Here is a 15461-nt window from a genome sequence, read left to right on the forward strand (position 1 = left end):
CGTTAAGCGCTCTGTTCATGAAAAGTCTCGGTGAACTTCAACCTTCGGGTGGTGCTGTCATACAAAAATGATGCGGTGGGGGAGTGAAGCTGGTTGGTCTATCCTTGACCTCTCCCACTGGCCTGCCAAAGTCTTTCCCCTGCCCTTCTTAATCAGGTGGGACCCTTCCCTTTTAGAGTGAAAGATAGTATGTTCTCTGCATCCAGCTGCGCCTTTTATACTAACTGGCACAGATGTCCACGGATAAAGACATAGCAGAGAAATTAATATGAAAAAAGCAAGGCTGCTGTGTGGTATTTATTGCTGGAGAAAAAAGAAAGAAAGCTGGATGATTTAGGATTCAGATAGTTAATGTTAAAAATTTTAAAAATGCTTTATTTTCCCCATTAATAAAACCCTTGACGCATCATTTATTAGCTGTGAATTCAGTATTTAAAGAATATTGTTGATATGCAAAATTAATGGTCTGCATTAAAAGAAAAAACTGAGTTCAGTTGTTTGTTGAGGAGGGAGCCACTTTTTAGCATTTCATCTGAAGCTGCAGAAGATCAGTGCACATCTGCAGGTATTATACATGTCTGAAAGTATCAGAAGGAAGACCCGGGCAAAAGTAGGAGTCGACTAATGAATTTCTTCTGATGAGTAACTACCCCTTCATTCAGCTGCGGGTATTGTGCGCCACATCCGTGTTAGCATTTATCGTGATGTTGAGGACAAACAAGCCACTTCTCTGCAATCGTTAAGGCGAGTTTCCCTACTGATTGATGTGTGGAATCAATTGCTCCCCATAGCATCCATGTCAGTCTATTACCACACTGCCTGGTAATGATAGGCTGTTCTCCACAAGATTATAGAGCACTGTCACAAAGCAACAAAGACTTGCTTCCCTGTGTCTGACCTGGTCTGCTATAATTGAGAATAGCTTCATTTTTTTACTCTGTAGGTAAACAGAAAAAAGAAGTACATTGATGGAAGGATGTCTTTATTATATTTAAAATAGCCGTGCTTTTATGGCGTAATGCGATGAATTATTAATATGAACGGACTGACTGAATAAAAAAAGTGTTTTAATGGTGCGAGCCTGACAGAACATGGATTTATTTCGAATTTTACCTTTGAAATTTCATTGGAAACTCTTTCAGCTATTCAAATATTAATGGAAAAAAATTCAAATAAAAGTCAGATCACGTTAAAAGCATATATGGGATCAGACTTTGAGTCCGACTCTGTGCTTTCCAATGCAAACATATTTGAAGTCATCAAAACAACAGGTGTTTTTCCCCTCATAATGCCCCTCTGAGTAACTGTCCTTTTTTTGTCATGTGAATACACTGCAGCTCTGTTACTGCCAAGCTGACTTCCATCCAAAGCAGTAAGTGCCAGCAGCATTGCAACTCATTTAGTTTGTGGCCCAGAGATGCACCACACAGCCCTGATCCTGATTACACATGATCAAAGATGAATTCTTCAACAATTTGATTACGTTTTTGAGCTTGAATAAAATCGACATGCCTGCTGCTGCAGTGTTCCTCTGAAATGACTAATTGAAAAGACTTTCGAATATTATATTGGTTTAATACAACAATTGCCATTTCCTTCAGGTTGACCTCAATCACTGGAGTAGGACTACAGTATGTGCTGCATTTAATTACCTACAGTGAATTTGATTATCAGAAAATATGGTGCATATCAAGTGATTCCTTGCCCTAAGTAATATTATTCTGTATAGTTAGAGTTGGAAAAAGATGACATGAGAACTTCAGTCAAGACAAAAGGCAGTAGCTAATGAGACTGGTTAGTGATTCAAATTTATGGAAATTTTATTAATTACAGACACCTATCTTTCATCTGTACCATTTGGTGGTGAAGTAATTAAAACCAACAATGACAGTCCCAGCAGTGGAAAAAGCAAACAAGATCAAAGAAAGCGGCGCAGTCAGGAGAAAGTCCTGTCTGTCCTGAACTGGGCCTGGCCGTGGGCAACGTGGCCTCATTAAAGTCACACTATGTTGATCATCAATTAACCCGCTTTGTCTTGCGTCTGATTTGAAACTTGCACAACACCACTTTTCCTCGGGCTCTTCGGTGATTAAAGTTTGTGCATAATGTTAATATTTTTTAAAGTGCTGATTGGAAAGGAAGATTGACCAATAACTGTTGTCGGTGCGTCATAAATAATATAGAATTTAAAGAACTTGATGACTGTAATCTGCTGCTCTGATTGTTCTCCAAGACCACAAAAGAAAAGTTGAAAATCAGTCATTTGATTTCCTTTCTTTTCTTTTAGATGTTACCACTCAAAAAATAAATTTTTAAATATTATGACATTTTGACAAAAAGTTATGAATTGCATTGCCTTTAGAAGATATTTAAAATGACGTAAACATGTAAAATATCTGAGAGTTGATTACTTTTGTTTCAGATTTGCAGTTAATGCTGAATATTTAGTAAAACTTAAATTTTTCTGGTGTTTTTTATGATTATTTGCACCCAAAACGTGTGCTAAAGTCACCAGCATCAAATTTTCTTCATCTGCTTTTATTTCTAGCATGATTTTAAACCTTATAATGACTGATCCCCCTGCATTGAAGCATGCGAAACAGAACAAATATATGCTTAAAAAACATTTTTTCTGAACTGGCTCTATGCATGAAAGTCCAGTGTTGGCTTGATAGTGTCCAGAGCAGCTAGTAATCGAGAGATTAAAGTTCTTTAATTGACTCAGACTCTGAGGTGCAGGAAAACATCACAGAATCTCTCTGCTGACAAAGAAGCATCAGAAGAGCCTCTGCTATAAGGACAACAAATGGATGGCCAGTCTTAGCTTTTATTATGTGCAGTGGAGGTCATATTTAAAATGAGAGATTAGCTACTCATCACAGTATTGGTGGATTATCAACTACCTGCAATGAAAGCAACCCCTGGCTGTGGGTCGATAAGAGTTTGACTGCATTTCGAATTAATTTTCTTGAGCTTAGAAAGCTGGACTCCTATCTTGTTATTGATCAGAGCGTTAATCCATAACCAAGCTCATCCTTTCCCCGTGGAATGAGCAGGAAAATATAAAGCGATGACTGTGGAGGGACTCTTGACTCTGTTTAAAAACTGGAACAGACTTAAGAGTGATTTAGAGTTCATTGTTTAAGAATATATTCCCAGACTATTGTTTCGCTTGTCAGTTCATTTTCTATTGATCTGCATACGTTGATTGTTCTTTTTAACAATTTTGTACCAACATTTATTCGGCTCTGTATTCCTTTGGTCTGGGTTGTGTTTATACATGACGATTGATTGATTTCGCCGACAGCAGGAGCACTTCACACCTCAGCTGCTTTCTCTGTTTGTCTTTTCCAACAGAGGGACCTCCACTGTGGATGAAATTTAGCCCCGACCTCTGACCTTTGGGGTTCAACGTTTGTCTCCAGTCCAGTGACCACAAACAACTCCTGGATTGCTGTAAATGTCAGTGCAGCGGTGTCCCCGCCCTCTCCCCTGTGAACCACAGAGCTGCACTCAACCTGCACTAACAGGACACTTTCATGAGAGCTCCATTATCAGATCTGCTGGATTTGATATCTCTGATTTGTGTTCTTGTAATGTTTAATAAGCTGTCATTAAAATCAAATAGGCAGCAATGAATCTTGATTTTATGTTAGTTTTTTTTGCACTTTTTAAAACTTTGTTTTGTTTACTGCAACAAATCTAAAAGCATCTTTATTTATTTCAAAGATATAGATTGTGTTTTGTGAATGTAACATTTAGGAGAATTTTAACTGTAAAATTCATCTCAGCCGTTTAGCACAAAAAGTCCCCTGCACCACCTATCATAAGGCTCGTTTATAATAGATTGTAATTCACGTTCTGAAGACACTGGTTGTAATGCATCCCAATGTGAAGCACTTTGGCCAGCCCTTCCCCCACCCATCAACACACTCGCTCCCTTTCTCTCCTCTCCGGGCCTCCTGAGGTTGGTGTCTCTGCGTTAGGACTCTATTGTTGCCTACTGCTGGATAATGCCCTTATTAATTGTACCTCTTTGTAAGGTGTCAGCTGTAGCCTCAGATTGAGATGGATGGATCTCTGGAGTCTGCTCCCTGGCCCTCCACAGACGCTCTATCTCTGCTCAGCACACAGATGCAACAGTGAATGCTGAGCACTATGACTAAAAGCTCAGATAAAACAGCCATTTTAATTATTCCACCCTTTAAAAAAAAAAAAAAAAAGAAGGAAACATGTTTCCAAAGTGAAAAATCCTATTTCTGTCATTGCTAAGGTGAGCTAGCATGTGATGTGTTTCAATTATCTGAATATCTGAGCACAGTATCCATAGCACTGATGAAAAATCTTCTTCTTTTTTATTGATTATTTTAGTGTGTTGCAGAAATACTGGTTAATTAGGTGGATTGAAGCCTCCGTGAGATCAACAGCATTAACATCAAATCCTTTCCCTCTCATTAAAGGAAACAGAGTCAATTTAATTAATGCATATTAATCCCCACTGATACTCATTTTAGCTTTAAAAAAAAAAAAGTATGCCAGAGTCTATGTTGGATTAGTCCATTTCTAAAAATGTGGGTTTGATCACTTTCTGAATCAACATGAGACCCCAGTTTGACAATTTTAAACAGTATTTTTCATCATTTGTAGATTGAATAATTATTACATGACTACCAAAATACCCTACAAAGTTGTTATTTGTTACTTTTTATGTTAGTTGGCTTCAATAAAAGCCAAGACTGTAAAATAGACAATATAATAAAAAACAAATAAATCCATAAAAATATACTACAGTTCAAAGGTCTTGTGTAATTTAAAGAAGATGTTTTTTTAAGTGTAATTTAAAGTATTTTCCTTGCATGGAAAAGCACAAATTTAGCTTTAAAATATGACTTTGAATATTGTAATTGAAAATACACCTTGATAATGAGTATGTTGTGACAAGTATCACACTCATTGTGTCCACATTTCCCCCCTCCAGCGTTCATTCCACTGATACTGACCAGTGTTAGGTTCTGTTTAGATGTTCCCTGCTGTTCACTCTAACATGGCTTTGTGAGTGTCAGTGGATGCCACTTTAACCAGCCCAATCATCCTGCTCAGACAGTTAACCAGGGCTGCTGAAGCTACAATAATAAGCTCATCTTTAGCCCCCCTCACAACTAATAATATCCTCCAACAACATCAACATTTCACAGAAAGGCTGTTGCAGGAGCTGTTGGGAAATTTCAGGAATTTCTGGCCACTTTCACTGAGCAACCGATTTTCTCTGTGAGTATTAATGCAGAAAAAGTGGACATCTACCATTATTTCCAGTATTGTCATCTATGTACTCATGAGCAAGGCACCACACGCCTGCACCGCTCCACTCAACCTGTCTTTATGCTTCTGGCTTCTTTGTTGGTGTTCCGGTTTTGCAGCAGAAATTCCAATTGATAAAATAAATGAAAGCCGGACAATAAATTTGCTTTTTTAATTATTGTGAATATTGTCAGATTTTTAAAAATTGTTTAAAAAGTTAAAAGAAAATATCTTGTAAAACTGAACGTACGAAGCTCTCCTCTATGTCCTCCTTGATTAACAGATTCCTCGACACATTGTGATTCTTTTTAAAGCTCTTTATCCACAGTTCTTCTTAGAAACAATACGGTGGCTGCACAGGCAGGAGACTGAAGTAGGAGAGGAGGGGGAAAAAAAGAAGCACAGACCAGAAAATGGAGATCCATTCCCTTCAGATCCCATTTAGAGAGGCCCTGCACATTTTTAAAGTGTCAATTGTTTTTGTCTCTTGAAGTGTAGATGGAATGTTTGAATTCCAGTATTAACTGTAGTGCCTGCTGAGTTAAATTATGGTCCCTGGGCTGTGGGGTGGGAGTAATCAATAAGAATACACGAGGCAGTGTGTAATGTGTCTGCTCCTAGCAGCAGGGACACTGTCCCCCTTACCCTGTCCCCCAGCAGGTTAGATAAATATGATACTGAAACAGGGCACACTGGATTATATGATATCAATGTAGAATCAGGGAAGTGCTATTACACTCCCCTAGCCCACTGTGAGTACTATTGACAAGGTTGGCTTTGAACACGGTAGTGTATCGCTCTCTCTCTCTCTCTCTCTCTCTCTCTGTATTTCCTCTCTTTTTTCCCCTCTCTCTCTCTCTCGCTTACTCTCTGCATAATGCGAAGAACCCCAGGAGGAAAAGGATCTATATTTCACTTAGCTTTGATTAAAATAGCTATTTTATGCCTGTGCCTTGAAGTTGTGTTTATTACTTCCACAAGTTAATATGTGAAGGGCTTGCTGTGATCATAATTTCTAAATTTCCAATGCTTTTTAAATTTTTTCCACCCTTTTTTGCATTTAAAGAAAGCTCATAACATAATGTACAATCAATATCCAATTGATTTGATTTTTATCACTTGGCAATGTGATCCTCAAAACATTTTCGTATTGATAAGTGGATCGTTGTTTCTTTCTCACGTTGACCCCCTCAAATGTCCGGCCAATTAAGAGTCACGTGCAGATGTTGATGTTTGTCTGCATACCAGTCGCATACAGTAACCTCATATCGCCGCTCTGCTCACACTATTGATTAACTCTCCCTCTTCAGTGGTGAAAGATCAAACCTGGCATGTCTAAAAGGCCATTATCAGCATCCACTTCAGATAACCTGCTCCAACCTGATACAGGCCTCCTCACAGGTCACAACCTCACCGCCCTCTCCAGGCCATCCGACCCTCCACCCCCACCCCCACCCCCCCCATCATTATCATTCTTCTGTTAAATGACACACAGGTCAAGGAAAGTGCACTGTGTTGATTTGTCACATGTGGATAATCCATGTTGCTGCAAGACACCACCTGCGAAAAGAAAATGTCATTCATCAAGTAGATTTCAGTCTTTAAAAGCACTTTCTCCGAAATGTATAATGCAACAGGCGTAGTTTGAATTTCCTGTGCAATTTTCGGGAAACATGCTCTTGAATTTCTAGGATAATTCTAGGAAGAAAAACAACCTTGATTGTAGAATTCAATTAAAGCTTCACAGCAACCCTCAGCCTTCAATTCTCCTATTCATTTAGACCCCATTAAAACCCCAACAAGTGTTCCCAGGTCTGGATTTGTTGCACTGTTACACTTTACAAAGTGCATTTTGCATCCTAAGAGGAATCTAGATATTAAAGCATTTTTTTTAGGCCAGGTATTAGTGACACTGCGGTTGCTTTCGCAGAAAAGATTTGGCAGAAGCTAATTTGCATAAGGTCAGAGTCAAGCTCCTGATGGAAGTTGTGCAGCATCCCTGTCTCTTAGCAACACTCTTTCTCTCTTGGTGTCTGTGTTGAATTGACTGCTCCTTGGCACTCATCTTTCACCAAGGAAATTCATAATGAAATGCCACCAGACAACCTGCATCTATCACTAACACCGACACTCTCCACTTCCCTCTTGGGCTGCAGTACTTTTTTACACAGAAATTAATAAATCACCACATTGTTTAATGACACGGCAGAGTAGAATGTCACTGTTATGTGTCGGCTCGGGTTTTGGGCAACTTTGGTTTTAGGGGGGATAAACATGTTTATTAAGAATTGTGCCAAGATTAGAGGCAAATTAGCAGGTAATTGGAGACACCTGCAAAACAAAGGGGAGGATGGAGAGGTGGTGGCGTGCAGAGTGCTAAAGGAAGAGACTGGGCTTCTGGGCTGGCCTCCACCTATTTATTGGTGGGGGAGGCATTTAAAAAGAAAGGATTTGGTATGTTGAGAAAATGACTTTTGTCCTTTTCCATGGTGACAGAATCCAGATGCTGCCAAGAGATGTTAATAGAGGGTCAAATTTTGGACAATAGTATCCATCATTGCTTTCACAACTGCCTCCATCCTCCAAGCTGAACGCTTTCTCTGGTTAAAAAGAAGAGATGTGCTCCAATTACTGTTTTTGGCAAAGGCAGCCATCCATAAACTATACTGTAATTACTGCTTTTGATGATGATTTCTATCATTTTGGCCATCTTGGTCACATGTGGTCTTTGCCCAGCGTGTTTAAACTTTCAGTGAAAGGTCACATTTTTATAGCCCAACTCCTCCTTCGCATCCTCCTCATTCTTTTATTTTATTGTGTTTTTGTCGCGCAGGTCCTCCTCTTCTTTTCCATCCACCTCCCTGCTCGTCAGCAACATCCAAGTCATGACAGGTGCTGGGCGGACATTAAACCTGCTGTTTTCTGTTTCCAAGTAAGCCGCGTTTCACGACTCATTTCCAGGCAGAATGTGGCTCTGAGGGAGTCCGACTGAGGAAACATGTCTGTGCGCGCTGCGCTCTCACCGCTGCTGCAGCCAGAAAAAAAAAGCGCATCCAATATTTAACTGTCACTGCACTGGAAATACAGATTATTATTATTATTATTATTATTATTATTATTATTATTATTATTATTATTATTATTATTATTATTATTATTATTATTATTATTATTATTATTATTATTATAGTAGAAAATGTAAAAATATTTTTTGAATTTTTTTTATAGATTCCAGCTGCAGATTTTTAATTGTGATTGGAGCATAAATACATAAAATAAAAGTATTATTCTCTTTGGAGATGATGTGCCTCTAATCATCTCTAATATGTGACTCCTCCGAAATTAAATTACAAAGATAACCCATGAGAAACTAAATTAATGACTTTTTGAATCAAAACAGGGGAAAAACATTTCGGTATTACTGCATTATTTTTTTTTTCTATATATCTATTTATTTATTTCCTATCCACGCAGCTTCAGTTGTTTTTGGATATTTTTCACATTATTTCTTGCAACGAGAAATCGACGGAATGTCCCTTAAATGTTTTCTAAATATATGCACTGCTCTGTTTTTAATTATTTTCAGGCTGTCGGTGGCATTTTACGCACAGGACGCGCGACTTTTACGCACCCTGTGCTTTAGACATGCTTTGCTTTGCCGCTCTGCAGCCCATCCGACAACATCAGCATCCCAAGTGAACAAGAAGGACCCTCTCTCTTTCTCTCTCTCTCCTCCTCATTTCCCTGTCTGCTGTTTTCCGCTGCCAGAGGTCGTGCAGTTCTGTCGCACGGCTTTAGTGACTTCAGCATAACCAAACGACTAATTGTCACCCTTTAATTGCGACTCAATTTGCCCCCTTCAGGCTTATGCAATGCTGTTTAAAATTGAACCAACATAAACTGTTGTAAATAACAAACCCTTTGTGCAGCTTTATCGACTCGTGCTGGTGTATGTGTGAGACAGAGGCACCTGCTCTATCTGTCCATCTCGGGATCATGAACACACCAAGTAGGTCTAATTTCTGGGACATTCAGCTGGGATATGTCTCAATTGGGACTGAGATCAGAGGCTGTGATTGTCTATTGGTTTAGATTGGGTTGCTCAGTGCAATTCTGGGAACTTATATTGCAATCTACAGATTGCAATGATGGAGAGCCCTCGATGTGGCAGCGCTGATTACATCAGCCAGTCTCTGTGTCTACCTTTCATCTCAGGTATTTATTCGTTCTGTGCGAGCCCCTAAATATCCACAGCTCCTATACGTATTAGTCATTGTCCATATAGGGACGGACTCTCCATTACTGACGGGGAGATTAACAGCGTGACAGCTTCGTTTCATCCGTTTATTCGTTCACTCTGATTCCACAGCTTGACTAGAGGTGCTGTTAAAACATACCGTACACGTCATCAGTGTTTGATTTCATTTTCTGCATTAAAACACATTTATCGTTTCTGCTGGGTGTTTTTTGTAATTAGATGCAACATGAAGCCTTTTTTTCTGCGTGAAGTTCCCTAGAAGTTCACTTCAGTAAGAGTAATGCTACCATAATATAAAAATACTATATGAAAAAAAAACTGTAAAAGTCCTGCATTGATGCACATGTGTCTGACTACAATCACTGACAATAATATTGCATATTATTGTATTATTTTCATTCTTATTATTACTGCTGCAATCTTGTGTATTTGGAATTACATTATTTTACACACTGTTGGGTATTTTGACCCAGAACATATTTATATGTTTTCAGACTCATAATATGTTTTGTGTATAAATTTATAATCTGTAAAGTAACTATACAACTTCAGCTGTCATGTAAAAGCAATGAAATAAAAGTGGAATGTATATATATATATATATATATATATATATATATATATATATATATATATATATATATATATATATATGTATATATTCTACATAATTTTGATGCTATATATAGTAAGTATACATATAAATAAGAAATTAGATGCTTTCCTATATATATATGTATAGATGCACTTATATACACTATATAATATAGATGTACTTATAAAACATGTTGTAGTTGGTTGAGGTGGATTAACTGTATATTTTTAGAGTACCTCAGTTTATACCAATGCAACAAAATATGTTTCTATGTAAAATCTCAATCTGCTAGTACAGAGGTCAGATAAATGGAAAGTAAATACTCCTGTACAGTACTCAAATACAGTAATTGCGTAAACGTACTCAGCTACTTTGCCCCACTGCAGCTGGCAATAAATGTCACTCATCTCTCGGCAGGTTGTGATCACTATCAGCATGTGATTTCCAGCATGTTTTTATGAGAAGCAGCTCTCTGACATATGGAAATGCTTCCGCCCACAGCCACACCTGACAGCCTCTCCTCCGTCTGCACAGATGATATCACACAGCTAACTGCCACAAGACTCCCAGAAGGCCCTCCTTTACAGTGAAACATGTCATCTGACCATGTCACCCAGCTAAACCCAAATATTGTGCATTGTTGGTAAAGAGAGGTCAGGCAGCTTGCAAGTCGGGTATTTCAGCCTGTGTTCTCTAATTAAGTATTCATGAAACAGCAGTGGGAGGAAAGTATAGGTTTACACGACACTGGTGGTTGCCGACTGCACCAAGCACCCCCCCCACCCCACACACACACACACACACACACACACACACACACACACACACACACACACACACACACACACACACACACACACACACACACACACACACACACACCCCTCCTACCCAGCAGAGAGGCCATCATTCCTAGTGTACTTCCAGCAATGATATCAAAAAGGTTTTTTGGTCAAGCCAAAGAGAGGTCACTCTAATAATACCCAAGGTCAGTGGTGGGAGCCAGCGAGTCTCCCAGTCATTATTCATTTGTTCACAGAGTTAATGACAGTTGCAGAGGGAATTTGGAGCCAGTAGCCATGTGATGTCACCAACACATGCCAAGGGATTAGGAGGGCAGGCAGGGGACAAGAAGTGAGGATTATACAGAAAAGACAACAACCTTTACTGCTCCACCAACCAACTCTACATGTTTACTGCTGGAGTTATGACAAATGCATGGAAGTAAGAAACCACCATTTCCATCAGGTGCACCTTTAATGTGCTTTTTTATTCTTCCTACTTAATATGTTTAGTGCCCTCGCTTTGATGAGGGAGTGTGTTTTTAAACCAAACACCGTCACTCAATTACAGCCTCTTGGTAAATGACAAAATATTGTGAATGTTTTCATGGCGGGAGGTGATTTCAGCTTCTCTCGTTTACTTCCCTCCTTTTTTTTTCACAAATTACAGCATTTTATAGTCACTAGATTAGTTGCGGTGCGGCAGTCAAGCACAGTAACAACACGGGCGAAAAGCTGGAGCCTGTGGCTATCTCACAGAGAGAAGGAACAATGAACACACCTTATTCAGTCATTGGGCAGGCAGCACACAGTGAACAATGAACCCCTCCCTCCTGTCTAGCACCATGTCTGATAATGACCACATCCACCAACACTGATAGCGCTCTTCTTTTATGACCTACATGAGCATAAATGCGGTTCAGATAAAACATTTCAGGAGGGATATTGAGAATATTATCAGCTGTGCAAGTGTAAAAACATGCTTTCATGTGTTTGTTTCCACAATGTTAGGTGAAAAAGAAAATAACATACATTTCATATGTACCTGCTGCTCTTCTGATCCATGAAGTGAAAAGATGTAGTTTTGGTTTTTTTGTGCCTAAAAAATGCTGTAATATTGTTGCTTTTAAAATCAAACTCTTCGCTGCAAAGTATCTGCTTAAATGAGTCTTTCTTGTTGTTGCATCTGCTGAATAATTAGTCAGGAAATAATCTGCATTTGGACAAATTATGCAGCAGGAATCCAGCGTTTTGGCCTTTTGTCTCAGCACCTTACATGCACATACAGTAGATCCCCTGTTTGAGCATAAGGTCAGAGAATAAATATGAACTGCATTTTGCATTACTTTCAGATGAGTGAAGCTGTCAGACCAATAATATGAGCTTTCAGTCCTACTTTCTGCCACTTATCCCCCATTCTAGGACCAAGGGGTCATGTGAAAATTGAAAGTGACAGTCAAACCAGCATGTTGAACAGGCTGATTGGACTAAGCTGTCATGGCCCAGATCAGAGCTCTTTAACACCAGGCCAATCAGTGGTCTTTCTGTTGAAACCACTGGATCCCAAAGCAGGACAGCTTTGAAGAAAAGAAAACAGAAAATATTACTAAAATAAAGCTGTTTATGCACGAGAAACTTCTGAAAACCCACATAAATGCATATAAAACTAGTGCAGTGAGCTTCAAACGAGCCACACAAGTGGTTAATTGGAGAGAAAATTTTAGTTAATTCAAAAAATAAAACTTAAGGAGGACTATTAATGGCAAAAACAGAAACTTTAGAGTTCATCTAATGGGCTTCAGCTCTCATTTCCAGTTTCGGATGAATGAAGTTTTCCTTTGTGCTGGTTTGAATGAAAATGTTTGTATCACCTGTTTTGCGGATGATTTAATGAGCACATGATGCTGTCACATGAAAGAATTTTTACTTCATCGCAAGCATTCCCTGTCAATTTATATTTTGTTCCATATGCAGCATTGCATGAAGCTCCAATTCAAAGCAATCAAGTTGCCGTCGCCCATTCGGATGATAATAAATCACGTCATTATCACTTTTACCTGGGTCCATCTTTGAAACGGAGGGAGAAAGAAATATTTTTGTCAGGTGCAAGAATAACTTATGATCCTTTTATGTCCTGCTGAGAACCCTTGAAAATAATAATACACCACAGCAGAAGCACATGAACAACTGAAAGGCACCGAGTGTTATAAATCTGATGGGATTTGCATATTTTGCCTGCCTCGCAAGGAGCAGGCAGAAAGGAATCACATGGCATATGAAAAAGAAGACGGTTACAAAACGCAGTCAGAAGTTAGAGTTCACATTAAGACAGACATGTTTCTCCAGAACTCACTTGTGATTGAAAAAATGTGAGGATTTCAAGGCAAAAAAAAAGCTTCTTCAAGTGCAGTTTTTAAACTCTTGTGTCTGAAAGACTCAAAGTCAAGAAGATTATTAATCAAATAATCAGTCATAATGTGCTTATTTGAACTTTGTTCCTTTCCCTCTTTTGCTACAGCAGTTTCCCTTTGGTTCACTTCTCTCTTTTTTCATCTTTAAAGAGGAACTGCTTTTTTCTGCCATTAAAAAAAAATGCTTCAACAGCGTCAAAATACACTGAAAACATGGCTGTCAAATGATGTTAGTCCTTGCTTAGGGAGCACTGTCATACAATGTAAGAATCAAAGTGTTAAATCTGGCTGCTGTGGTGGGAGTTTAAAGATTTGCATAGTGGGATTGTTGTGTGTTTAAAGAAAAAGCTGTCAGATTTATTGTCAATTTACCAAGGTGATTCGTGCTGGTAGTGCATTAGTAGTGTTGCATCATGGACAGGAAGAAGCCAGAAAACTTTAGTGAATTTTTCCATAATTTGTCCCAAAAGGAAAAGTTTTTAAAGATCCGGTAGTTTTTTTTTCTGGGCTGAAAAGACAGAGGTTATGTGGAAGAAAAAAAACCCTCTTATTTAACAACAAAGTCTATTTCTCAACAGGTCCCTATAAAAATGTGAAGTTAAAGAAGAGTTCATGCTGTTGGTTTTAGTCCTGAGCTGTGATTGGCTGAAAGAGCTTGACTCAACACTTTTGGCAAAGTTTACTACAACTGCCTACTGGGGCTTTGCTTTGTGTGTGTGTGTGTGTGTGTGTGTGTGTGTGTGTGTGTGTGTGTGTGTGTGTGTGTGTGTGTGTGTGTGTGTGTGTGTGAGAGTCTCATGTGAAAAGATACATTTCTGCTGCTTGTAAGTGGGTTAAAAGTTAAAATCAATACCCGTTTCACATCTTTTATCTAATTTCATTTGCAGCATGCAGCTCCCAAACTTTCCCCAGTGCAGCCCTCATATTAAAACTGTGTGAGTCACATTTTCTTGTGTGCCTACAATAGAAATAAACGTTAAATAATCTGTCTCCTCACCTTCTTTCCTCAACTTCATCACTTCAAACTACGTTTTTTTTATACGTGATGATGCAGCTTCAGTGTTTGTTGGATCATCTGAAATTTCTGCAGGAAAATAAAACGTTTGATCGTTTAACCAAGACCCCAAATTAGCAAGAGCTCCTGGTTGGCTCAGGCATCAGGGAAAGGATCAAAAGTTGCTCAAAAGCACAGCAAAGTAAGCGTAAATATAGTGAGTTATATCCTAAAAATAATAAATAATCAAGTGTGAGAGACTCTTAATTAAATTTATTGGGTTTGTGGTGCCTAAACAGTGCCAGAATTATTCATAAGTGTTCCACACAGTAAAAAGGGGGCTCCACATTTTAACTAGAAAGGTTCTCTAACAGCAACAAACTGAATCCATGAGAGAATCATGAAACACTTCAGGGTTGTTTTTCCTCCTCTCCTTCTTTGTCGACACGCTTGGCAAATTAGAGGAGAGAGCAGAGCAGGTTTTGTACATTAAATTTCCTTTACACACGCAGACATTAGAGACACTGTTGCTGCAACTGTGTGATACATGTTTTAATGTCTGAACAAAACACACACACAAAAAAAAACTTGGGTTCTCCTCTTCCCTCTAAAGGATCAGGTAAAAGACTTGTCTCCTGCCTTCCAAAAAGCACTTGTCCATCCCAACATCAGAATTCTCCAAACCATGTTCTCTTTTTTTCCCCTGATTCCACTGATCTGAGCTTGAAATGCGAAGACAGCAAAGCACTAAGCCTTCAAACGTGTGATTTTTTCAAAAGATCTCTAGAAGCAATCTCTGCCTGACTGACCCCTGACAGCTGCAGATCTCTTTATTTCTCTCTCTGCTGGCACTTCATTTGGTAGAAAAGCTCTCAGATTCACACCTCTGTCAGGCAGCACAAGTGTTTATTATGTGCATACACACAGAATATCCCATATAGTGCACACCTCAAAGGCATGCGGGCTGCAGTCTTTTAATAAACATCCTTGAAATTCTCACATAAAATACATGCAGTGCACTAATTTACGTCGCTTGTCTTGTCACACATTTATTGCACGAGAATGTTTAACATCTTATTTTTTTCCTGCAACAATAAAAATGAGTAAATGTTGCCACAGAAAC

The sequence above is a fragment of the Amphiprion ocellaris genome, chromosome 3 (genome assembly GCF_022539595.1).
Source record: "Amphiprion ocellaris isolate individual 3 ecotype Okinawa chromosome 3, ASM2253959v1, whole genome shotgun sequence".
Taxonomy (NCBI): Eukaryota; Metazoa; Chordata; class Actinopteri; family Pomacentridae; genus Amphiprion; species Amphiprion ocellaris.